The sequence below is a fragment of the Calypte anna genome, chromosome Z (assembly GCF_003957555.1).
Source record: "Calypte anna isolate BGI_N300 chromosome Z, bCalAnn1_v1.p, whole genome shotgun sequence".
NCBI classification, from domain to species: Eukaryota; Metazoa; Chordata; class Aves; order Apodiformes; family Trochilidae; genus Calypte; species Calypte anna.
The window spans coordinates 68551430-68576337 of NC_044274.1; the positions used below are offsets into that span (position 1 = coordinate 68551430).

Consider the following 24908-nt stretch of genomic DNA (forward strand, 5'->3'; position numbering starts at 1 on the left):
TCCACTCTTGTGAGACCCTACCTGCAGCTGTGTGTCTGTTTCTGGAACCCCCAGCACAGGAAGGACATGTACCTGTTGAAGTGAGTCCAGAGGAGGGCCACAAAGATGACCAAAGGGCCGGAGCACCTCTCTTAGGAAGGAAGGCTGAGATGCTTGGGGTTGTTCAGCCTAGAGAAGAGAAGGCTCTGCACAGACCTTAGAGAACCTTCCAGTCCCTGAGGAGGCTAAAGGAAAGCTGGAGATTTTTTATAAGGTCATAGAGTGAGGGGAAAAAGAGTAATGGTTTTCAAATAAAAAAGAGAGGTTTTATACTAAATATAAGGAAGAAATCTTTCACTCTGAGGGTGGTGATACACTGGCCCACGTTGCCCAGAGAAGCTGTGGAACTGCTCAAAGCCAGGTTGGATGGGCTTGGAGACATCTGGTCTAGTTGGAGGTGTCCCTGCCCATGCAAGGGTGGTTGGAACTAGATATTACTTCAGGTCCCTTTCAACCCAAACCATTTCATGATTCTATGATTCTATAGCAAACATAGTGATCTGAAATAGATTCCATTTAATTATGTGTTAATGTGACACACAAAATTTTCCTGTAACAAATGTCATCAAAGCATGCTGCATACAGAGAAGTTTTGTGTCTCTACTGGCCCTTAGCAGAGGCGTGTAGGAAAGAGCTCAGCCCAGAATTTTGCACAGTATACTGTCAAGACACCAGCAACCAGAGGAAAACATGTTACAGTGAAAAAGATGCTGTCAGCTCTCATTGTCAAAGCAGGATGTAGTTGGTGTGAAATAACATTTTCTTCTCCAAGGCTTTCCTGGAATTTCATGATTAACATGTCAAAAAACTGGAAGAAGTCATAATAACCTTAGTTTCTAAATATGAGACTCATGAGACTAGGAATATGACAGTTTGCCAGGCTGTCCTGAAACTTGTTTTTAAATAATAATACTCCTATGAGGCTTTTTACAACAGTTATGATGGGATTTACTTTCATGTTAAATGGCAAAAAATCATGACTATTACTACTACATTCAGGAAGTGCTGATTATACATGGCAGTCATAAGCTCATTGGTACTTTCCACTTCATGGCCAAATGCATAAAAGGCTTTAGGGACACACTGTTGACATATAACTGATCTCTTAGTTGAGTACCTACAAGCCACAGCCTGATGAATTAATTAACCTAAGTTATAAACAGGATGCTTATTCAACTGAGAAAAAACCCAAGGAGCATTCCTTTTCAGTATGCAATGTAAATCCTGACTTTTTTTCTTGCAAAACGTGTGCAGACACATGCATTTTCCATACTTACCCATGATTTTTATCTGTCACTGATTTTTATCCATCTCTGTACAAAATAAATTGGGAAAAATGTCACCAAAGTCACTGGGTTGATAAAGGAATAAATATGGTGAGAACCCCATTCTCTTAACAGAGAGAAAACAAGATGTTTGCTAGTCTAACTAAGGAAGTAGTTACTGCAAATAAACCTAATACTTGGCCAAACAGAGAAACCTGAAACAGATCCTAGGTTATGACTCCAGTTTCCTATGACAGACAAGTGACTCACTCCCTCCTGCATGGGTAATGCACACTATTGTCTAAGTTTTTTTTCTGACAAGTACAGTAAGACAAGAATTTGGTTTTCTACCAAAAAAAAAAGCTAGATGAAGGAAAATATCCAGATGTATCCCAAGCTTCCCTTCTGAAATTGCAGCAGACTTAAAAAAGTATTTGTGTTTGTGATAAGGAAGCAGGGAAACACAGCCTAAGAAACACAGCCTAATAAACACAGACTGTATAAGTTTGGAGCTCTCAATTCTTTCTGCAGGAGAGGGGTTCTGTACATGGCTACTGACTACCTGATTGTTCTTCCTGCTCTTCCTTAGTTCTGATGCCATGTCACCATATGTGCATCAGGTAATTATTTTTTTTTGTCCTTCCAAGAATGCTTGCCAGTCAGAGCATTAAACTACAAAAAGTATTGATAATCCTTGTATCTGTCTTGGACTGTGAACCAGAAGCATATTTTCACCTGTGACACATATCTTTCATCTCTAGTCCTACCCCAAATCTCAATTTTTCTTCAAGCACATAGAAATTAAAAAGGGGAAAAAAATGAGAAGGCAGCAAAAAGTAACATCAGATAAGCCAAACTCTGATTACAAACAGATTTTCAGCCATTTAATAGTTTTGTTGTTATTATAAACCTCTCCATGGCAAAAATCAAGGATTATGTGGTCCTCAATTAGGGAAAGTGTTTGCTTTTTGCAGTCAGATCATGTTCTCTCTATTTCTACAAAAGGTCAACTAGGATTATTTTAAAAAAAAATGAACTGCAAGTTTTTTGCACAGATGCTGGTGTGAAAATAATTTTTAGGGCACGGTATCTTGTTTTGAGATTCTATATTGGCATGGTTATGAATGTTGCTACAACACAACATAAACCTAAATATCACATTCATTTGGCTGATATATTTTCCCATTTTTTTAATTCAGTGTTGCTCAATGTACCTCATGTACAGTCAGCATGAATCCTACATGGAAATTATTTGGAAAATAGTGTTTTGGTCTTGTTAGTATACTTAGTATTATTATTAGTAGTACACTTATTAGTATTATACATACAAATAAATAAATTGCTAGGTTAATTTTCAAGGAATCTAGTTGACTTATCATTTGAGTTAATAAAACCTCTGAATTTTATCAGAAACAGCATTACTGTAAGACATAATTAAGTACTTTAGTAGTATCTAAATATTTATATGGCTTCTGTGAATGTAAATATTGACCTAAGCTATTCAAATAAGGTCCTAGGGGATGCAAACATCTGGCTTTGATTTAGGCTATGGGGACTTTCAAGTTCTTAGTTTAATCCAGATTTCAATTCTGCAAAGGAATGCCACTGTAAAAAAAAAAAAAAAAAAAAAAAAAAAAGTCACTGCAGCAGCTCCAAAACCGAATTAATTAATAATACAATGAGGGGTGACAACTGACATTCTGTAAGTAATTGCATCTCCAGTGAAGTCCAAAAAACACATAAGTACAGCTGAAGTAATGAACAATCACAGTAATTTATGATGAAATATGATTAATATGATGAATTATAGTAATTTATGATGAAATTCATAAATCTTCAGGACTGCCATGCAACTGTGATGTGTGAGATAAAAGCACAGCAATAACTACTTCTTTAAGCTATTCAAATGACTTCATATGAGCTCCTGTTCATTGAAATTCCACATAACACACCTGATTGATTTGTGGATAGAAGCGTAGTACACTTCAAACTCTTTAATTTTGAATGTTAGCTCCTGTGTTGTTCAGAGTTGGGGTTTTTTGTTTGGTTTTTGATGTTTTGGTTTTTTGTTTGTTTGTTTGGTTGGTTGGTTTTCTTTTGGTTGATTCTGTGGTATGTGTGCTGTGGTTGCTGTTGTTGGTTTTTGGTTGTGTTGGTTTCATTTTTTCCTAAAAGGTAAGCAGGTATGCATAAAGAAATAATCTAACCTGTGTTATTATTGCATGTGAATTGCATGTGAATTGCATCATGCATGTGAATGTGAATGTTTCTTTCTAACAATCCATGATACCTGCAGTATGGTGTCTATTGATGCTAATAATCCAGCAACTTTAATGTTAGCTCACCAGCATCCAACCTATAGGACAGGTTGCAATAGAAACTTATCTTTTTCCTTTCAGTCCCAATTTATACTTCTAAGCAGGATATTATCAAAGAATTATATTATATTTTCTTACACACATTATTCTACCATTACAATAATTTTCACATTGATAAATTTAACACCAGCTCTTGGTGTTAATAAAAATTTAACACAAGTTTAACAACCCCTTTCAACCAAATCTCTTAAGATGCTTGTCTTTTTTTTTATAGAACAAGTGGCACATGATAGTGTTGGATGAAAAAAAAAATCCCATCAGACTCAAGCCCCATCCTAAGAAAATGCACTCATTAACAAACCAACGAACCAGGACAACTTCCAAATACCAGTTTGAAAACAAACTGAAATACAGAGATCACTCAGCTCTTTGCCAGAAAAGGCAATGAAAGTATGCTCTGGCTAACAACTGTTCTCCCATATAGCCTCACCAAGCCCAGATATTAAAATTTTAAATATTTTAGTGTCTTCTTTAAACATCTCAATGCCATCAGGGAATTAGATGAACGTGTCAAGCCTGTAGTGTCCTTAATTTTGTTAAGTTATATATGAATCTAGAGAACAAAATTTATGACAAATAGAACAAAGAAACGAAGGAAATTTGAGGCTACCTTAAAAGAACTCTTCTTTTCAAAATAAGAGAAGTTAGTGACTTAAGCTCCAGTAATGATGTGAATGAATTTATGATTTTGCAAAAACTTTAAGGTACAAAATACCATTCTGTTATAATTTCGGCTTCTACCACAAACACTGATGATGTACAATGGATTAGGTATGGACTGAGCTTTTCCTGGACTAAATAAGCATAGGAAGAATCAGCAGTATGACAATAGTCATGTACCAAAGGCATAATGATATAACCCAACCCAAACACTTAAAAATAAAGGCATTAATTTTTTGAGAGACCAAAAAACCTTCTGAAATTTATTTCTTGCATTTGCTAAGGCTCAAGGAGTAAAACAATCAAGTTCTCAAACGTAATTAATCTCACTGCTCATCCATCCCCTAAAAGTAACAGCTTCAGACAGTGGTATATAGAGTAAGACATAGTAGCACCTAAGTGTTCAACACTCACAACAGGGAGAGCCTGATTCTACATAATTCCTTTACAACAAGCCAGCTATTATTTTTTTTACTATAAAAGTTTATAAAATTTAGAGACAATATGAAACATTCAGTGCAAATATGTTACTGAAACTGGAAAGAGAAAAGCAGAACCCATAGTTTTCCCTCTTCAGATAAAAGACATCCAAATAATCAACGTTGTAGTCAATGACCAGGAAAAGCTGGGTTGACAAATTAGAAAAAAAGAACAATATAGGAATGATTGAACTAAAATGAAATAATCAATAGTTGTCCTTCTTGTAATGCTTATATTACTGGCTGCTCTTTCCAACTTGCAGGCTAAATTTTGCATCCAGCAGCCGTGACAAATGCCTCATTTCACCCAAGCAGACACACTGATGGGTTCCTTAGGATAGCACTTCTCATTTTGATCCAAAGATTTTAAAAGTGGCCAAATCAAAATTCAGTGAAAAAACTGGGAGAATGATTAAGCTCATCATATCTTGACTTCTGTTACACTGATGGTCCTCAAAGGGTCAATATTTGTTTTCATTCTATAGCTAAAAAGGGTGTCTTGGAACTGTTATATGGTCCTATCAATTGTTCAGCAAATGTTACCAGATCTTCTGAAGAAATAATATCAATTAAACTTTGTTACTTGCATACATTTAGGAATATCTATAATATCATTTGGAAATGTGTTTCTTCCTCTGTGTTTTCTCACTTGGACTTCTCACATGACTGACTTGGACTGACTTTCCATCTACTTTTCTTGGAAGCCTAGGGTTGTGGCTTTCACAGATGTCTCATATTAAAAAACAGCAGGCAGACTGGCTTTCTGTAAAGCAAAATTACTTTCTGAAAAAAAAACAAAAAAACCAAAAAACAAAACAAAACAAAAAAAAGCCACCAAAACCTGAATTTACAGAAAATAGAAGTAGAATTCTTCATTCCATTTCCATGTTTCACGTGCCACATTGCACAATTAATGCACAGACTTCTACCTAATTACAAGTGCTGTTTCTTATTTGAAAACAAGTCTAGCTTTTAATAAAGTATACAAGCACAGTGCAGAGCTGTCCAGCTGACTGAGCCAACATTAGCAGCATGCCAGACAGTGAGAGGAAAATCATTTCATATGACCTGTGTTTTCTGCAGCAAAAAAATTCTCATTTCCCAATGAGAAAATCAAATGTATTTCTCAACATTCATGCTATTTATGCAAACACAGTCAGTCAGTAGGAAAGCAGATAAAGGACACAAAGAAATCACCAGACACTCTGCATCCTCACCTCTGTGTCCACACAACCAGACATAAACACACAGAGGCACAGATCAAATGGATGACTACACAAGCCCCAAGGAGTTAATGTGTCACATTTTCCCTGAGCAATCAGGTGCAAGCCAAAAATCCCTTCAATGAGAAAAATGTGAAGTCTTGTCTTCTTCACAAAATATCCTGTCGGAACAGGTCATAGAAAGATTAATGCTATTAGTAAGTTGTCATACAACAACTCAGTATTAATTTGAGCCTCAACCCTGCAATCTGCTCAAAGGCATACTGTAGGTCTCATTAAAGTTAATGAGGCTTTGACAAGGCTTCAAACTTACAGGCTGCATTTTAGGATTGTGCACTACACATTTCACTTGTACTGTGTTCATCCATTTTAAATTTTGCCAGCTTGCTTTGAAGCTTGCATTTTCCCTTTTGCAAAACTATTTCCCTACAGTGAATTTCAAGGTCCAACTTCTTTAATTATGAAGGTAGCTTACTCACAAATACAAATACTGTATATTTAATGCTATGATACTGCATTTACATTGAAGTATCTGTTGAGAATGCCACTTCTTGGGTTATTTTTGCAAACTGATGACTTCCACAGACTGCCTGGAATGTGCATGGAGCATGCAAGTACACTGGAGAAAAAAACTTCCAAAAAACTTATGGTACTAATATGCAATCAATATTATTTCACTATCAAAGTGTTTCCTTTTAAATAAACCACCCCCCTACGAAACAGAAGGGAGATATGTTGACACATCCGTGATATTAATAGCATATCTCAGCATGCCACAGTACTGAGGCATGGCATTAAAAAGCTCAGTGCCTTTCCAAAAAGGAAAACATTTTGTTTAGAAATGCACAGCAGAATCCACAGAGCTACATCCATATGACAGTGCAGCTCCTCAAGGGTTTGAAGACATTTGCCCCAGCCAGAATATCAGAATTTTGCAGGAAAATCCAAAGATATCACTCACTGATTTTTGCTATTTTTGTACAAGCATTCACCATTTTTAAAAATGCAGGAGAGAATTAAGTGGGTTTTCTAATTAGAAGTGTCTCATTCTGGCTTTGCAACTGTCACTAAAGTGCAGATTTAAGCAGTTCAAAAGAACATCAGAAAATGCGTGTTGAGGTTCTCAAACTCAGAGGAAAAGGGAGAATCACATTTACTCAAATTAATCTGAAAACTGTCATGCTTCTTTCAAGCTGACATTAGATGCACTTTTACAAAATGCTGAATTGATCCAAAGTTCTATGTGCTATCACACCAGCTAAAAGACCATTTAATAAAGACAGATAAAAATACACTTGGATGCTTAGGATTGTGACTGAATTTCTGACCTCACACTCCTCTTTAGATTGTTTATGAGGTAATTTTAATAAAATGACTTCAGAAGTGGTTATTCACCCCTAAAAAATCTTAAGAATGTATAACATTGAGTGTAATTTCCTATGTCCTTTAATACTCAAAAATCAATCTCCTGAAGTTTAGAACCTAGCACTTTTTAAAATTTTCCCAACTCTTCAGCTAATCTGAAATATTACATCTATTTTACAGTTGCTTTCAGATGAAGCTAAGAACGTTTATCACATAGTAGACTGTGGATTTAGGAAGAGACGTAGGAAAATCCACATAATATTGCTTGCCAGGTATTAAGGGACCCACATGCAACAATGATTCGATGAGCTACATCATTTGCCTGTAAAGTAGCTCAGGCAAGGTCTTTTAAACATGACATTAAAGTGTTATCCGTCTCACCTAGACTTAAAATTCTGTGCTTTCTTTACAGCTAATGACTTGCCCATTTTCTGTATAAATAAATTTTGCAACAAAGAATATCTACAAAATTTTACTTATTTTCTTCTTTAACTTAGACTTTTTTCTTTTTTTTTTCTTTTTTTTTTTTTTTTACATTTCTGTAATTTTGCATAGAAATGTTAAAATATGGTATCAGAATTAAAAAAAGACTAAGATCAGGACTTTTCCAGACAAGCCACTGGTCTCAAGCTTCTTTGTGGATGTTATTTTTCATGTGAGAATGCAGTGCATTATCAACAAAACAGTTTCAGAGTAAAAGAAAGATGCTGTTAAGAGCAACTAAAAACATATTACATTTTTATTGTCATTGCTCTCTATCTTACCAGGGTGCAGATAAGCGAGTTTGCTACAGAGAAGCAGTAATCAAACATGATAAAAAAAGAGGAATATGACAGTTTATCAAGTCCCACTTGTGATGTGTATTTATGAACTTAGGAACTTAGTTCAACAGCTAGAACAAAAACTTGTTTGCAGAATTGAGAACAAGTCTCACAATTTCCGCAAAATCTGTTGGCCAAACTACTTCAACATGGGTTGTAGAGTATAGAACTCCTGCATCCAGCACCCCAGAAGTATTCTTTTTCTTAAAAAACATCTGACACAAAGTGAGGGTCCAGGCTTTAGGACCTGTTGTTGGAAGTGGTGTTGGAATCCCATTGCACTGCCTGGTGTTTATGGGAATAACAGCCTGACACCAACCCTCCCCCATCAGCTGGCCCAATACTGGATGCAGGACTGGTGATTTTCTTTAAGCTATCTCTTTAACTTGTCTTCTCCTAGTCTCTCTCTCTCTTTTCCCTCCTAAAATCATAACCAGTAACAAAAGGCCTATCACAATTTTTCTCCCCAGGTTGTGCAGCTTGACAATACGGGTACTGTGACTTTTGTAATCTAAGTATCAGCCCTTTTGCTTGCGTAGTCTGAGAATAACAAGTATCAGCTTTTATGAGTTATTTCTTCCATAATTTTAATTAAATCTTATCTTATATAATATTATTATATTAACTCCTATCTTATATTCAAACACAGCCTTTGAGTGTCATTTAATCTGAAGAAGAGGTACCTGATGGTCAAGTATTTCCTCGGACTGCAACATTTTAATTTCTCTTCCTGGAATGGGCAGACCTTAGAATAAGGTTGGATCCAGCCACATTGAGGCTCCTCTCTGAGATGAAGTTCAGAAAGCATCTATATCTCCCTATGTGCCCTATCCAGGTCATGACACAAAGCATAATTTACTGTGAGCACATATAGCACAAGTGGAGTTTTGTGACATTTTAAGAATTACTTAATTATTAAGATACGATAATGCATTGCATCAAATCCTGAAACTAATACATTTTCATAAAGACAATGAAATATTATACTGAAGGTTCTCTTGATTAGATTTGCCCTGCACTTTCTGCATGTAGAACTCTAACATTCATTAAAGTAGATGCCCCAAATTAATTTGTACAGCTCATTTTGGATGCACACAAACACTGTGCAGAAGTCAAATTCTGTCCCAGGTGCTCAGAAAATATTTAATGTGCAAGGTGTACCTTCTCTCTTGTACTAGAGATTACTGTCACTTTTTAGAGTGTTGAATATGCTTTCTAGTTTCTAAGAAATGAGAAAGATGTAAAGGGTAAGTAACTGAGGATCTCAATATTAAACCTGAGATTTATATTAAACATAGGCCCTGAATATCGCATATTTAAATATTTAGATATCTAATACCATTTCAAAAGAGAAAATAAAAGGCTGTTGTCTGAGAAACTTCCTGATGTTAATCACCCTCTTTAGTGGCAAATGAAGCATTTCTTATTATCTTTTGGTCTTTAATAGGAGCAAAAGGTGTTATCTATGAATAAACTAAATTTGAAAATTTTGTCTCTTTTACTAAGTCACTAGATTCCACTGAGAATCTTCTACTTGGGAAGAGTTCTGAGAAAGAGAAGACAGACAAAAAGAACCCAACCTACTACAAGATCTTAGAACAGAAGTTTTTGAAATTTCTATAAGACAAGTGTCAAAGAGAAAATTTAGTCTTCATTAGATACTGAACTGCTTTTCTGAAGATTTTAATGTGAAAAAGCATACTAAAAAAAAAAAAAATCAAAGCTTTATACGAAATGGTTGTGTATACATTAGTTTTAAAGTCTATCTATCAGTAACTCCTAGATGACATAGAAATATTAGCATATAAAATGTACTTATGACACCTATTTAAAAATGTTACATCACTCTTCAAATAGGAAAACTGGTAAATTTATACTAGCCTGAACAATCAAATAGAGTTATAGTAACTGTGTACTCTAATCAAAATTTACAAGTTACTTGGAACCAATGCCTATCTATACATAAAAATGTTTATCATATGACATTGGACTCACTTGTCTATTTTTAGTTTCCCACAGTTTCTAACCAACTACTCCCTAGGAGCTTCCTGTACTTGCACAAATCAGTTTAATTAGCAGATACTCAGCTGGACTGTATTCTGTGTCAGCTTTTCAGCTTTAAAAGCAAACAATTCTTAAAATATATACAAACCTCCTCTTATCTATATGGGTAAAACTGCCCATGTTTTCTTATCCATGTGTAAATGCAGTTCCTGCTAAGCCTTGTATAGAGTTTTTAGGGACTATGCACTATTCAAGGGATATATCAAGATTTATATGATGATAGTAGCTCTATTTCAGGGTGGACTGAGCTTTCTTTCAGTCATACCAAGGAAATAAGTCACTACACTGCCTGAGAAAAATCAGCCTGTATCTCCCTCTTTCATGGCCAAAAATTCTAGGCAAGAAGAGCAGATGAGTACTGGCTCCACACCACCAGTCACTGTCTGCCATTCTTTCACTCACAAAGGGAATCTGTGAACATAGAATATATTGAACAGATCTGGAAGACACTGGAGACATCTTCAAATAAAATCTTGGGCCTTCCAAATCCTTCTTATATAACTCCAACAGAAGATCTGAGATGACCTGTCTCTGGTAATAAACACTACCTTGGATCCATAAGAAAATGCTGTCTAGCTGATGTAAACTTTTTAATTTCTGTTACCATTGTCATCTTGAAAAAGCCTGTAATACGAATTACTTCCCTTGAAGTTCCAGATTGGTTTGCTTAGCTTTCCATTTCATATAAATATTAAAATAATTTCTATGGAAGAGCATGGGATGTGATTGCACATGCAAAACCAATCTTCTTATAGTAGCAAAAACTCAGAAAGATTTACTAAAAAGAAAAAATAAAAAAACTCTAATACGATCAAATTTCTTAGATTCAGAATAGATGCATGAAAAAATGCATTTCTCTCCTTAGATATCTATTTGATCAAATTCTGACATGCCTGATCTTCCTCAAGAGAATGGATTCAGATCTGTGTCACTCCATGTTTGCAGCAATGCTTTGACTTTTGAGGGATATTTTTGCCAGTCAAAATCTTTTAGGTGTTACTATCTAAAAAATATTCCCCCCTCCCTCCCAATCCATTTATTCTACTATCATATTGTGAGCCTAATTTTTTCTACCTTTTAGTAACAACTACTGGATGCAAGTGGATGACTCAATGCATAAGAAGTCCAAGCCATGCCTCCAGAAACAGAATTGAGATTTACAGTACTTGCTAGAAAAAACTATCAATTTTAAAGCCAATAAATAAATTACACTTCTTTTTTGAGTTTTTATTTTTATCAGTGATGTCACTACAATATTTTTCAATGTTTTGTCACTTTTCATTATAGTCCAAGTACCGCTGCATACAAATCATCAGAAGCGTTTTGATGGGATGCTTCCTGTTTAAATTCACTCTTTCAATCTGCCATTTGCAACATAACACACAAACATGAAGATGTATGCAGACAATAATCTACAACTGCATGTAGCTACGATGTGTTGGTGATATTAATTCACATTTAAGTATGTCTTCAGTTCAATGCATGTGCAACACTCAAAGGCAGTCAAACAGCACATTTATAATAGAGAACACTGAGAGTGAATAGGGGAATAAAGATGCAAAACTGTTATGAACACAGGCATATTTGCACAGTATTTTTAAAATATTTATTAACATATTTACAAGCAATATATTGAATCTAGTTTCTCTGCCACTACTATTTCTTAGGAATTACATTAATACCAGATTCACCTTTCCCCGACTGATTTTCTCCTAATCATCTTGTTCCAGTAGAGTTAAGGACATCTTTCAAAAACTGCTTTTCCTGAAATGAAAGTAAGTCAATTTTATAGTATTTCTGTCCTCAGGAGAAGAAGCAGCCATCCAGGGAGGTTTCCACATTCCCTTCAGAGGAAAAGATATTAGCGAGAAGAGAGTCAGTCAACATCATGCCCACTGAATGAGAGGCAGAAGTCCAATACTCAGCTGTGAAGTCATTCATTCTTCTTTGGTTTTACTGTATGTGGCCTTGGTCACTTAGACCATCAATGCCATCCCTATGCAAAAACCAAACCAAACCCAAAAAACCAAACTAACCAACCAACTGAACAAACAAAACCGAACAACAACAAAAAATCCTAAACAAACAGAAAAAACAAGCCCAAACGAGACCAAACAAGCCCAAACAAGCCCAAAAAGCAAGAAATCAGGAGGGGTGGTAGCAGGGAAGGGGTGATCTGAAAGGCAGTAGTAAGAGAAAAATATAACTAGAGAGATGGAGTCCAGCCCAGAGCACAGGAGTTCTAAACCAGTGATCTGTGAGAGAAAGACTAACCCTGTAAACACTGGCAGTGAAAATGTGCAGATCTGTGGAAAAAGTAGAGCAACCCTTCTGCAGAACACAGCCATGTGATTTCAGGTTTCTTGGTCAGAATTCAACAAAGCTGAAAAACCAAAAAATTAGTTTTACTCTGTCCTAAAAAACTTTCTACTTGGCAGACCTGTGAGGTGTTCAAACCTTTTAAAAAGACCATCAGTCAATCAAACTGTGTTACCTACAGCTTCTTTAAAATTTCAAGCCTGCTACTAGACACCACAACATGAAGGACTAAATCCATATAGGCAGCATGTTCTAGGTCTCTTACACAGCTTTGCAGAAATAAAATTAAAAAATGCTGGCACCTTTGATTAATTTGTATCATCATGGAAACCTGGAGAGAAAGATACCAATGGTTACTTTCCTTTCTTTAAGAACTATTGTCCTATATTTTTCTTCCCATCCTGATCTAGTGTGGGAAGGTCTGGCTTCCATTTTAAGAGCTGTCTTTGTGAAAGTTCCAAAATTATCACTATGGGCCAACAGCTGCTCACATTAAACCAACAAGAGTTTTCCACTAGACTCAGGAAAGATGGAATGACAAAATGCTGAATGCTACTAAAATCCTATACCTCTGGGATATAAATTAGGAAGACAGATGTAACTGTTCAACTCTGGGCTAAGGAGCTGATCTTTTTTTTCAACTGCTCCTGGTAACAAGCATTTCATGTGGGGCATATGACCCTTCATTACAATCTCATGTGTTAGTCAACTGAAAGCAAGTCAGTGTTGAGAAAAATGAAAAGTTTCAAACCATAAAAATGGTTTTATTATTTGACATTCAGTCTTTGTCTAAATAACCTTTAAAATGCTTAACACAGATTTTTATTACACAATTTGCAGACTTTACTGTGCTCCAAAACACTTAAGTGCTGATTTTAGGATTAAGACACCACTTCCAGAAATCTAGTCTCTGCCTTGTGGTGGTCAAAAATGCACATTCAGAATTGTGCCTGTCTCTAGAGAACCTTCCACTTGTCATAAGCATTTTTCCTCTGAGATGTTACTGTGACAGCTTAGTCACTGCTTGACCTTCAAGCATACACACTTTAAAACATTTAGAGTTTTTAATGTGTTATCTGAATAATTATATTGCCAGAAACTTTCTCTGAATTAAATTAATATCCTCAGCTCTGTCCCATGAAAAATTCATTATAGGTAGATGAAAAAAGTCTTGTGGAGAAATTTCTGAGTTTCTCAGATCCGTGGTTGCGGAGCTTTGAAATTTCCATGGTTTCAGAACGTGAAACAGAAGCAGACTCCCAAGTCAGTAGCCCCTTGTAACACTTCTTGTTCCCATATCCCACTTGTGTGCCACATGGCTCACAAATGATGAAGCTTCTACACAGCCATCCACAGAGTAGATCACTGAAACACCTAAATCTCCTACCTCAGAGAGTAAGTTTCAGAAAGTGTGTCCAAATCCATTCCCATTGCTATCCCCATGAAGACTGTTTCCACCCTCCTTGCTCTTCCTCCTCCTGGATTACTAAGGAGGATGAGTAAAGTGCTTTTTGCACAGAATAAAAATGGCACAGGGAGGGAAAGGAGGAAAAAAAAAAAAAAAGATTCTTGTTTGCAAGGCAATCTGATTCTTCTTAAAAAAAATATCACCATGATCAGTCTCATTTTGTTCATAAGGTTGTTGCCTGGGCATCTCCTGTCACTAGAGAAAAAATGGTGAGGGAAAAAAGGAATCTTGGCAGTGCAGGGGGAAAAGAATATTGAGTGCAAAGAAAGATCTCTCCATCCCCCTGACTGAATCCTTAAATATCTAATGTGAGTGAAACAGACACTAGCAAAATCCTTGGAGAGAGAGAAAATGCTTTCATAGCTTTTTGCTCAGATTACTTGCTCTGCCCTTGCCTGCTGGGTTTTTCAGAAAGAAGTACATTTGTAAAGGAACACTTGTCCTCCCCCTTAGGGGTTATCAAAAAAATCTATATTTGAAACTTTACCTCAAGGTTCTAGATATTTACTATTTGTCCTATTTTATTCCTCCACTAAGCAAATGACAATTTTCCCTACATTTGTGGACCTTTTAGTTTTCAAGGATAAGCGATGCTCAGAATTTTCCTTGAAGAAACTTTAAAATTTATCTTTTTTGGTGGTGGTGCTGGTGGTTGTGCCCAAATATACAAGAAATCCTTTCAGTACTGAGCCTTGGGCCAGTCAAAACCAGTAAATTCATCCTGTCTGGAACCCAGGATGTCCTCTTTAAATTTCATTCTATAAGTGTCACCCTCTCATCAGAGAGCCTTCTTGGATCTTCCTTTATGTTTTTTACTATTATTTAGAAAGCTCTCTGTATCTCTTGGAAATTTGGAAGACAAATTTCAGGAAAGCTAATAGCTATGGCAACACTCTGAATTGCCACCTGATAATACAATGAGGTTTTCATTACCACTTACTCATGAAGCAGCCAGACTGTCTCATGATTACATTATCTAAATATCATCTGAATTTTTTGTAGAGCTTCACCTTCCACACCATTCACATTATAAGAGACCACTTATCACATCCAGTGCTTCTGCTACAGCTCTTAGTTTCCTCACACTTGCAAGTCCCTTGTGATTAAGTAGCACGAGTGTAATTGTAATAGATATTCCCACATAGCCCCATCTATAGGCACTTTCACCCATCTCAGATTAATTTATGAATTATTGCTACAAAAGTTCATGTACAGAGAACTCCTCAACATGAAGAGACACACAGCAGCCTTTCCCTATTTGCTGTATTCTTCCACTGACATCCCTAGATACTCAGATAAACATCTGAAGTCTCTGCCAGAGCCTTTTTCAAATGGATGAAGCCAATCTTGTGCAAATACAGAAAATACATGATGTTTATACCTTGGGTCTTCCTTATTACATTGTAACGAAGAATTTGACAACTTAAAGTAAAAATAAGATATGCAGTAAAATTGACCAGGAAAGGCTGACAATAGTCTCTAAGTAATTTTATAGGATTTGAATTTTCATGATGTTTCGAGAACCTTTGCTTGTTGGTACCCACAATAAAAGCATGTATGAAGTCTTGCTCTGTAAACGATCTGAATTCACAGATTAAAATCCTGCAGAACTCCAGTTATAAGTTTGGCTCTTCTCCTATCCACCCACCCCTATGATTCTCACCTTTGAATATAAAACATCCTTTATCTTCTCTCAGCTGAAAAACAGGGGTTTATTACCTTGCTTTACTATTTGAATAGAAGAGATAAATGTACGTGACTAGATGAAATAAAGCATATTTTAAGCAATAAATTCCTAGTTCTGGATTAAGACACTTGAGCTACTTAAAAAGAGTGGAAATGTTTGTATAAAACACATGTATTTCCAAAATCTGTCTTCAAAGCCTCATCACAATCAAATGCACACAAAGGATGTTTTAATACCTTTTTATAGTTCTTATACTAATTTATACTAATTCACTGTCAAAATCCAAACATATATTACCTATTTTCCAGTATCGCTGTTGCACTAGTTAAGTAATTATAGGTATCACAGCGTTTAGAAAGCCAAAACATCTAATAATTCTCTCAGCTGAGTAAGTGGAAAGATAATTAAAAATCTTTATGTACTGAGAATGAATGAAGCAACACAAACAGCCTTATATGTACAAGGTTTGGAAGGAGCTCTGCCATTTGCAGTAAGCTTCTGGTTTTGCAGTTGTTTGATAGTTTGAACTGACTGAAAAAGTAGGAGTTTGCATACTCAACTTCTGGAATTGTTTGGGTCTGCCCTGGAACTCTGTGACTCTGGAAGCTGAGATGTCTTAATATCTCAGAAACATAGTACAACTACCTGAAAGTGATTGCATTGTCAAGACAGTCAATTCTGAACAGAGGAAGCACACTGTAAAAGGAGGGAGTGGTAGCAATCTCAATAAAAACACTGTCTCTAAAACCTAGGAATAACATTCATCACTACATTAGTCCAAAGGCTGAATCTAGCAGCCTGTAGAAACACCTTCAAAATTATGTATCCCTGCTAAGTAAGCACTGATAATTAATATTTAAAAGGAAATGGATCTAGATTTTAAGCAGGACAAGACACAAATACGTGGGAGAAAGAAGATACTGAATGAGGTAAGATTTTGTGGCCTCAGCATAATGCTCTGACTCTAGCAAGTTACTTCTCGCAAACTCTGAAATAGAGAAGGCCTTAGTGTGAAGGTGTGCCAGTCAGCTATTCTCCATGATAAAACAATCAGTATGCTGAAAAGAATTGAAGAAGCAAGCTTCAATGTCTGCATTAACAGCTGTTCTACAAAAATAATATTAAGTGTTTGATACTTCTATACTTCCAACTGGCAACCCTTCTATCTTTAGCTAGATAAAGTGCTCATCCAGAACCATAAAACCTCACTTTATGTTGAAAAAAAAATACCTCAGTCCTACATTCAAATGAGAAAAATGAAAAAAAATGTTTGTTTAGAAACAGTGAAGCCATATGGGCTAGACCTGGTGTGCATCACTGTTGAAAAAACTGAGTTGTTTTGCACTAATAGAGTAGTTACTCATGAAATAACATTTTTCACCTGACCATGGTGAATAGCAACTGAATTTGGTTAGTACTTTGGACTCTTAAAAAGACTGGGAAAGTTTTCAAGACAGCATTAGGATTTTCCATTTGTATCTTGGAAAAAAATTTCATTTTGGAATGTAATTATGGTTTTCTTAGCAGAGAAACACTCCAAAGCCACATAATCATTTATTTCAGGAAACAAGCACCAAGAATTTTATTTTGGAGGGAGAACTTTTTTCTCCATTTTGATCAGCAAAACAGAGTTGCTCTCAAAGGTCACATCAGGAACGTGAGGTGAAAGATAGCAGAGATACCACTGGTTTTTCATTTACTGTAGTGTAGCAAGGTACAGAACAGTTGACACAGGTAACTGCAGGAAAAGAAAAAATGACCTGATGGTTAAAACAAGGGAATGAAACCAAGGAGGTACCTCCTGCTTCACCCACACTTCTCATGACTGGTTGCTACCTGTGCTGCTTATTATATGAACTCCAGATGTCACAAGAAAAAATGGTGAGAGCTTAAACCTACTACAATAAACGTAACATCTGTGAGCTGAATTTTAAAGATACCTTTTCATGAAACAAATTGCCATCCCAGTCTCAGATTGCCAGTGTCCTGCCTCAGTTTCCTATTTCTTCAAAGAAAATTATAGTTTCTCATTTCAGAGAGTTGTTATGGACAGTTTTTCAGACATACTAAGGAGGCTTTCAAAGACACTACAAGGATGAACAGTGATGAACCTGCAAGGAAATAAATCATTCTATTTCATGAGCAGGTTTTGAATAGAATGCAATAAATAATGTTCAGCCCTGCTATGATTACAAGGCAAACAGGCTTTGAATTATAACTCTGGGATAAATAGCAGGGAAAAACCCACAGCTTTCATGCAGGTTTGGGCTCTGGACTTGTATGTTTCCAGTCTGCCAACCAGACCTGCATAGACAATCTGGTCCAAAGGGCAGCCTGAGAAATGCTTCTCAGTGGACTTGAAAAATGACTGCTCAGGTAGCAGGGAACTAAGCAAAAGAAAAGTCATACTGGGATAGAGGTAAGAGCTCAGCAGAATTAACAGCAGTTTACAGCAGAGGTTTTCAAAACTAGTGAAAAGTAGTCTCATGCTGTTACATTCCTTTGAGTTGCCAGTAACTTATAATTAGAGACTTCTCAAGTGACTGTAGGTGCATTCACACTAGGAAAAACCCTGCAAGGGATTTTCTTCTGTGAGTATGGCCATATTTCTTTATGGACCTGAGTACAACCTATGGGAATAAACCATGACAAAGTGTCACTTTTTACTGACACACTTCCATCTATTTGCTCTAACAGGAAGAGGAACAAGAACTGTACTCACAACACAGATGATCCAACCTCTCCTGATGTCTTAACACATACCTGCCTTTATTGGCAAATCTTAAATCTCTGAACAATCCTGTGTTCACCTTCCAATCAGGAAGAACTTTTATAAATTTGTTTAACTCCTGAACTGACAAAAAAAGCTTTACCTTTACTGACAAAAAAAGCAGGTACATATGGTAATGTATCTGAAACAAATGAAGAAAAAATACCAGCTTGTACCTGTAATTTCTACACAACTTGTAGTAAGATACGTAAGAGTTCTGTGTGTAGACACCATGTTATTCTCTCAGGTTCTCTGACAGAGTCCTTTTAGGCTTGATTAATATTGTCATACCAAAACACTTCAACTAACTAATGAATAACTCAATAAAAAGTCATCTACATTTTTCTAAATAATTGTGTGCTGCCATTGAGATCATAGCAAAATAGCTCAGAAGATGCTAAGAGATGCATGTTACTGAACGAAGAGGTTACGCTGCTAAGTGAACACACCCACCAATGCCTTGTGCCATGACAAAGAGTCTCACTTTAGTAGGACAGAAGACAGTAAATAATCACAAATTATATCACAAGCCAAAGAAAGGCCAAATAAAGGCTATTCAGACAACAATAACTCTTGTGTTTGTTTCTTCTGCAGAGCTTGTGTGATTTTGCAAACTTTAGCATTTTTTTGTGAATGTGTTCCCCACGGACCCCACAAGTCTAACTAACCCCACAAGTTAGTGCAATCTAAAGGGGTAAGGAGGTGAATGAACTCAGACATTACAAGAAGCTATAAAAGCTAAAGATATTTATTTAAGAAACTGAATAACAGGAGACACAATGCTTTCTCCCAGGGACAGAACAAATTAAAATTTTTCTCAATTTACAAACTTAGTTATTTCTGCAAGCCTTAACTTTAGACTAATATTTAGAAATCATTAAAATAATCTCTAAAATTTACTGCTATTGCATGGCTCACTGGGAATGAAGCACTCAACTGAGAACACATTTCTGAAGGAAAGCAAATTGAACTGGAGAGCAGAAACAGCCCAGTGCTCAATGAATTTCAACATTCTTCAAGGTGGCATCATCTAACTAATTAAACTGATTACGTTTGCGAACTCAAAAGGCCTAGAGATAAATTCCTAATCTTGAATAGTCTTAAAATCCTTGATTATTAATCTGCTAATTGTGTGAAGGCATTTGCTATTAACTTTAGGAGTTCAGACAGAGAAAACAACCTTTGACTATCACTCAAAGCTGTTTCAAATAATAAAGTGAATTTCTAAAATCTGATTCCAACTGCAGCTGCTGAAATAAAGCTGCTTTTCTTTCTGTATCAACAGTTAAATTTAAAGTTAACTGAAGGATAGTTAAACCTCTTCTCAGACTTCCAAATGTAAGTTTTTCTAGTTCCCATTCTGATGTGAAGTATTATTCATGATGACACATTTAGGAAGGAATCTATCCCCAGTGTACCCATGCTCCTCTCTACTGTTGAAAAAAAAATGTTTAATGTTTTTAACTCTATTTATGCACAAGACCAAAAAGGACTATTATCACTACACAATAAGCAAGAAGCTTATCTGGGGATAGAGAACAGGAAGAAGAGGGATGAAGGTACCAAAAACGTAGCACTTGGACTAGATGATCAATGTTAAGTCCAATCCCACATTTCCTTCCCTTTCTTTCCCTAGTGATGTGGGCTAGATGACTAAGCTGAACTGCTAGCAGAATAAATGTGTTCAGTTTCATCAGGTAAAATTCCCAAGCTAAGATTTCCAAGTTAATTGTTGCTTCGGTCTTTTAATTACAGTTTTCACTGAGTAATTTCTACATAATAGGCCAGGTGAGGCTTCAGTGACTAGTAGGGAGACTAAAGGAACACCACCATCTTTAAAGCATCTAAATCTGTAGGGCTACAGTAGGAAACAATGGGCCTTGAAGATGCAAGTAAAAGAATAAACATCCTCTACCATCTACTCTATAGTTAACCAACATGAGTGGCCTATAGAAACAAGCTTGCACTCTTGTCAACCTTGCATCAATCACTTTAGTAGCTTAATCTGTGAGGTAAGTGGGGTTCAGCATCAAAGTTATAAAAAAAACCCACACCAGAAAACTAGAACCCAAACAAAAAACCCACCATCCAGAAATAGGGTAAAAAAAAAGTATACTCAAACATACTAAAGCAAATGTGAATATCAAAGATAAAGGGCCTATGTTCATCTACTTCACACTGTCTCCTGAACCTTTCCTCAACTCAGTGCAGTACAATCTACACAAAAGCTGGAGAGAAAAAAAAAAAGCTGAAAATTTACATCAGAAGTGAATGACCCAGATCCAGATTCATTGCTGTTGTATTATTTCTATGGTAAACAACTTATTTCTACTGTTTGTGAAGAGGCTGTAGGGAGTCAGAGTCTATAGTCCTGTAACAGGAAGCCTGGAATACTTTAGCAATGTTTCAAATACTTGGGCTGTGAATACCAAAACTCACACACAAACTAAATAAGCATAAGTAAAATTACCTACAAAGGTATGTTCATGGGTTTTATAGGTATTACTAGACCATAAACTCCTGTTAGTTAGAACCTATATTTAAGAAGTGTCTTTTAAAAAGACAGAAATGTAGATGAAATATGATTGAACCCCACCTGAACACTGTCAGAAAGAAAAGTTCAAAAGAAGGACTGGTGAGCATTTGAAAGTTACCCTAAACACTTTTTCAAACTGATGCTTTTTGTTGCACTCATAACCCACCCTCTACATAACTTTCTATATTCTTTCACTTGGAAAAGGAACATTATTATTCTCTTTCTTGTTCTCCATCCATGACTTTTCTTCTCTAAACAACAAACTAACAAATAAAAAAGAAAGCAAGCTGAAGATTAGAAAGGTATTCTCTTGTTCAAGTGTCTTAAACATGCCTCTGAAACCACTTCTAAAAATCTTTTATATTGATACATTTTGTATTTATACCATTCCCTACTGAAATGTAGATTTCAATAGCATTTATCAGCATGTTTGACCTCCTCTTTTTCTTTTCTTCTTCCAGATCTCAAACTTATGCCATAATTGCACAGGACACCTAGAGACACAGCCATATGTTATGGACACTGCCTCTTCCAGAGTGATCAGCAACCCTCTGTTTTTCCTTGCAAGCTCCTCCTATCACAGGTAACAGACAATCATGACAACAGACATTCTGCCCATGTCTCCTGGCTTAATTATAAGTGTCATTTTTCTGGACACAGGCACTATGCAGTAAAATTGCAATGAATTGAATGTGTGCCTAAAACCACCACCTAAAACTACCAGACCCAGAAATAAATCATTATCGTTACAGGTCTATTAGATCCTTGTTCTCCATATGATTTCATTGTAACTGCTCCTCTTTATGCAACATGCTGGAGGAGTTATATTCCCCAACTCAGTGTTAGCAGGGCCTCCTGTCAGCATCATTAGCAGAGGAAAGGCAGGGTGAATAGGGACTTCATGTGGATAATGAGCGTGCTGAAAAAAGTAGCTCCAGCAAAGAGTGGCATTGCTTCTGAAATGTGTCATTGAATTGCTCTTCTAGTATTTCCATTATCAGCCTTGCTGGTGATACAAAGCTGGGAAAAGTTATCAATACTGAGGCAGAATGGTACAGCAGAGGAATAATTGGATAAACTTGAATGCAATCATAGAGGTGAAAGAGCATTCACTAGAACAACATGTGTGTTCTCAGTATCTAGGGATTAGTAAGTGCCCCTGAGCTATGGGTTCAAAGACCTAATCAATGATCCATACTGTTCTCATTCCATGAAAAAAGGAAAGTGGAAGGCTAAAGATGTTGTTAGATGAGGTATTTCTGGTAGAGATGAGAAAGCCTGAATCTCATCCTGTAAGATCTTTATGGGCTGTCATGTGGATTTCATGTGAGATTTTACAACATTTGCAGAATTCAGAATAGTTGCTTAGATAGAGCATCACTGAGAGCATAACATTTTCCTAATAATTTCAACCAGAGTTCATTTCTAGTATTTTCCCTACCTTTAAAGTATCAGTTCAGACACAAAAAGTCATGTATGTAAATTAGTCATAGGTAAAGTCTGAAAACTGGAAAATAGGTCTGCATATTACTTTAGTGAATACTAATATTAGATTTGTGAACTGCTGGATTACATGTCAGTACACATTTTAAATAAACAGAAAATTTTTAACCAAATCAGGTGAAGGCAGAACTGTATTTCTCTTGTGTCAGATAGAGCAAGTGATACATACTTTATATGAGAAACACATCAGCAACAGGAACAGGTCTGTATCAGAGAATCAGTTTGTTTCACAACTGAGAAATTCTGATCTGGAATCTAAACACTTAAGCTTGTATTTACTGTGCATTCAGACTTATGGTATAATGTTGTAGAGAACACAGTCTTACTTTTGGAGATATATGAGCAAGAACTTCAAAATCTCTAGTCCCAAGCAGCTTTATTGATGCTGATGTTATATAAAAAAAAAAAAAATTACTTAATCACGTTATTAGGTTTCATTTAATCAGAAATCTATCCAATGCTGGTATTGCAGTGCTCATTTTACAGCACAGAAAACATGGAGTTACATTACTCACAGAATCTACACCTTTATGTCCTACTCAGTCTGCACCTCCAATAAACAGCTTAATGAAATACCTATACCTTTTTTTACCTTCTCAGTCTTCACTAAACCAGTTGATTTTGATCAAGGGCACACACTTACATTTTTTGGCACATAAACAATTAGTCTGGGTATGGGCAGCTGGCTTCATCACAAGCTTTCCAGTTGCACAGGAAGAGAGATACAGGAATTTGTGCTACTTAGACTTCACAAGCAAAGCTTACATCTGTTTCGAGACTGATGGCAAAGCAATTCAAATTAAAGCATTTTTCACTCTTTTTAAAGTCCTATCTCCCAAAATAATTTCACTCTATCAGAAGAGAATGACAGAATGCCCTCAGCATAGAAAGGACTTTTAAAAGACCTTTTCCAAAGCTTGACATAAGGCTACTATAAAATGCAATGGTCAAAATACAGTCATTTCCATAACCTGCCACCATACATATGCCAAAACCCCTAAAACAGATAAAACTGTTCTACCAATTATCACTACCTGAACTACTATACATAACCTGTAGAATAATACTGAGATGGTTTATGTTCTCAAAAAAAAAAATTGCATATTTAACTTACCACTTAATTACTTAGCATTTCTAAAATAATATTTCTGTTCTAGATATGACTAATAGGCTTACCTAGCATTCACTTAATGATTTCTATCATTAAAAAACAGAAATACCACATATTTAAAAGTGGAAAATTTTACTGAGTGTTTACTTTATTCGTTTCACGTACACCCACATATGGCTAGAGAATTATGTGAGAAGAACATCCAGACTATTAAAATCCTCTCATTTTTTTGACATCTCAGCCCTCAGGTGACTGAGACTATCAGTTTACTAAAAGAGCAAGAATAAGACAATGAGTCCCATATATTCAAAAGGACAAAAATCTTTGCTTCACTATGAATAACTAAATAATTACACAATTCATTTATCAGATTGTTTGTAGTTTTTTTTTCCTAAATGAAGAAACCAATTTGCAACCAGAAAGAAACAAATCTGCTCTCATAACTATAAACATGGTTGTAAACAAGAAATATCGCTAGTCACATATTGGACTCTATCAAAAAATAAGGAAAAGGAAAAGCTAATTTTACAGAGAAATAGTTGGTGCCATTTAGATACTTTACATTCTGGTGAGGTTTCCAAGTACCAAATACCTAGCAGAACACCATAGGAATTAACAAAAGACACTTGGCTGTTCGATAACATGACAAGCATCTCTGATTTTACAGATGAAACAGCCCAGTGATCTTTTTTATGACAGTCCCTCCCTCATGCTGATTCATGGCTTGTAAGTACTTGGCAGAGGGCAGCTTCCAAATTTCCTCCCAGGATGCTCTTCCAGCTCCTTCTGTCCCAGTAAACACCCTTTGCATTTTATTACTAAACTAAGGATGGATGTGTATATTTATGTGAAGAAAAAAGAAAGGAAAATGAACCAAGGAAAAAAAGAAGGAGAGAGACAATAAAGCAGAAAGTACAGAAAAACAATATCTTGGCACTGTTCTGTGCCTCCTGGCACAGCCTCGAGCTAAGAGTAACAAGGCAATGCATTTTTCAGATGACACAACCCTGTGTAAGACTGTTTCCTCTGCATCGACCTATTGCTCCAGGGATGTGCAATTTGCCTTTGGCACAATCAGTGCTGAGCACCATCACCATCTTTCCAGCAGTGCTGGACCAATGCAACACCAAGGGGATAAAAAGGTACAGCATATTCATAGAATATGCTGGGCTGTGACAAATTGAGTTTTCCTACTCATTACTCTTGTAATGCATAGTTTT

The 24908-nt window shown here is 36.1% G+C and overlaps 1 protein-coding gene across 1 annotated transcript in view; it reads right to left on the reverse strand.

The window, feature by feature from the left end:
• Window positions 1-24908, reverse strand: part of EDIL3 (EGF like repeats and discoidin domains 3) — a 227730-nt gene that overhangs the window by 178432 nt on the left and 24390 nt on the right. The window lies entirely within an intron of this gene.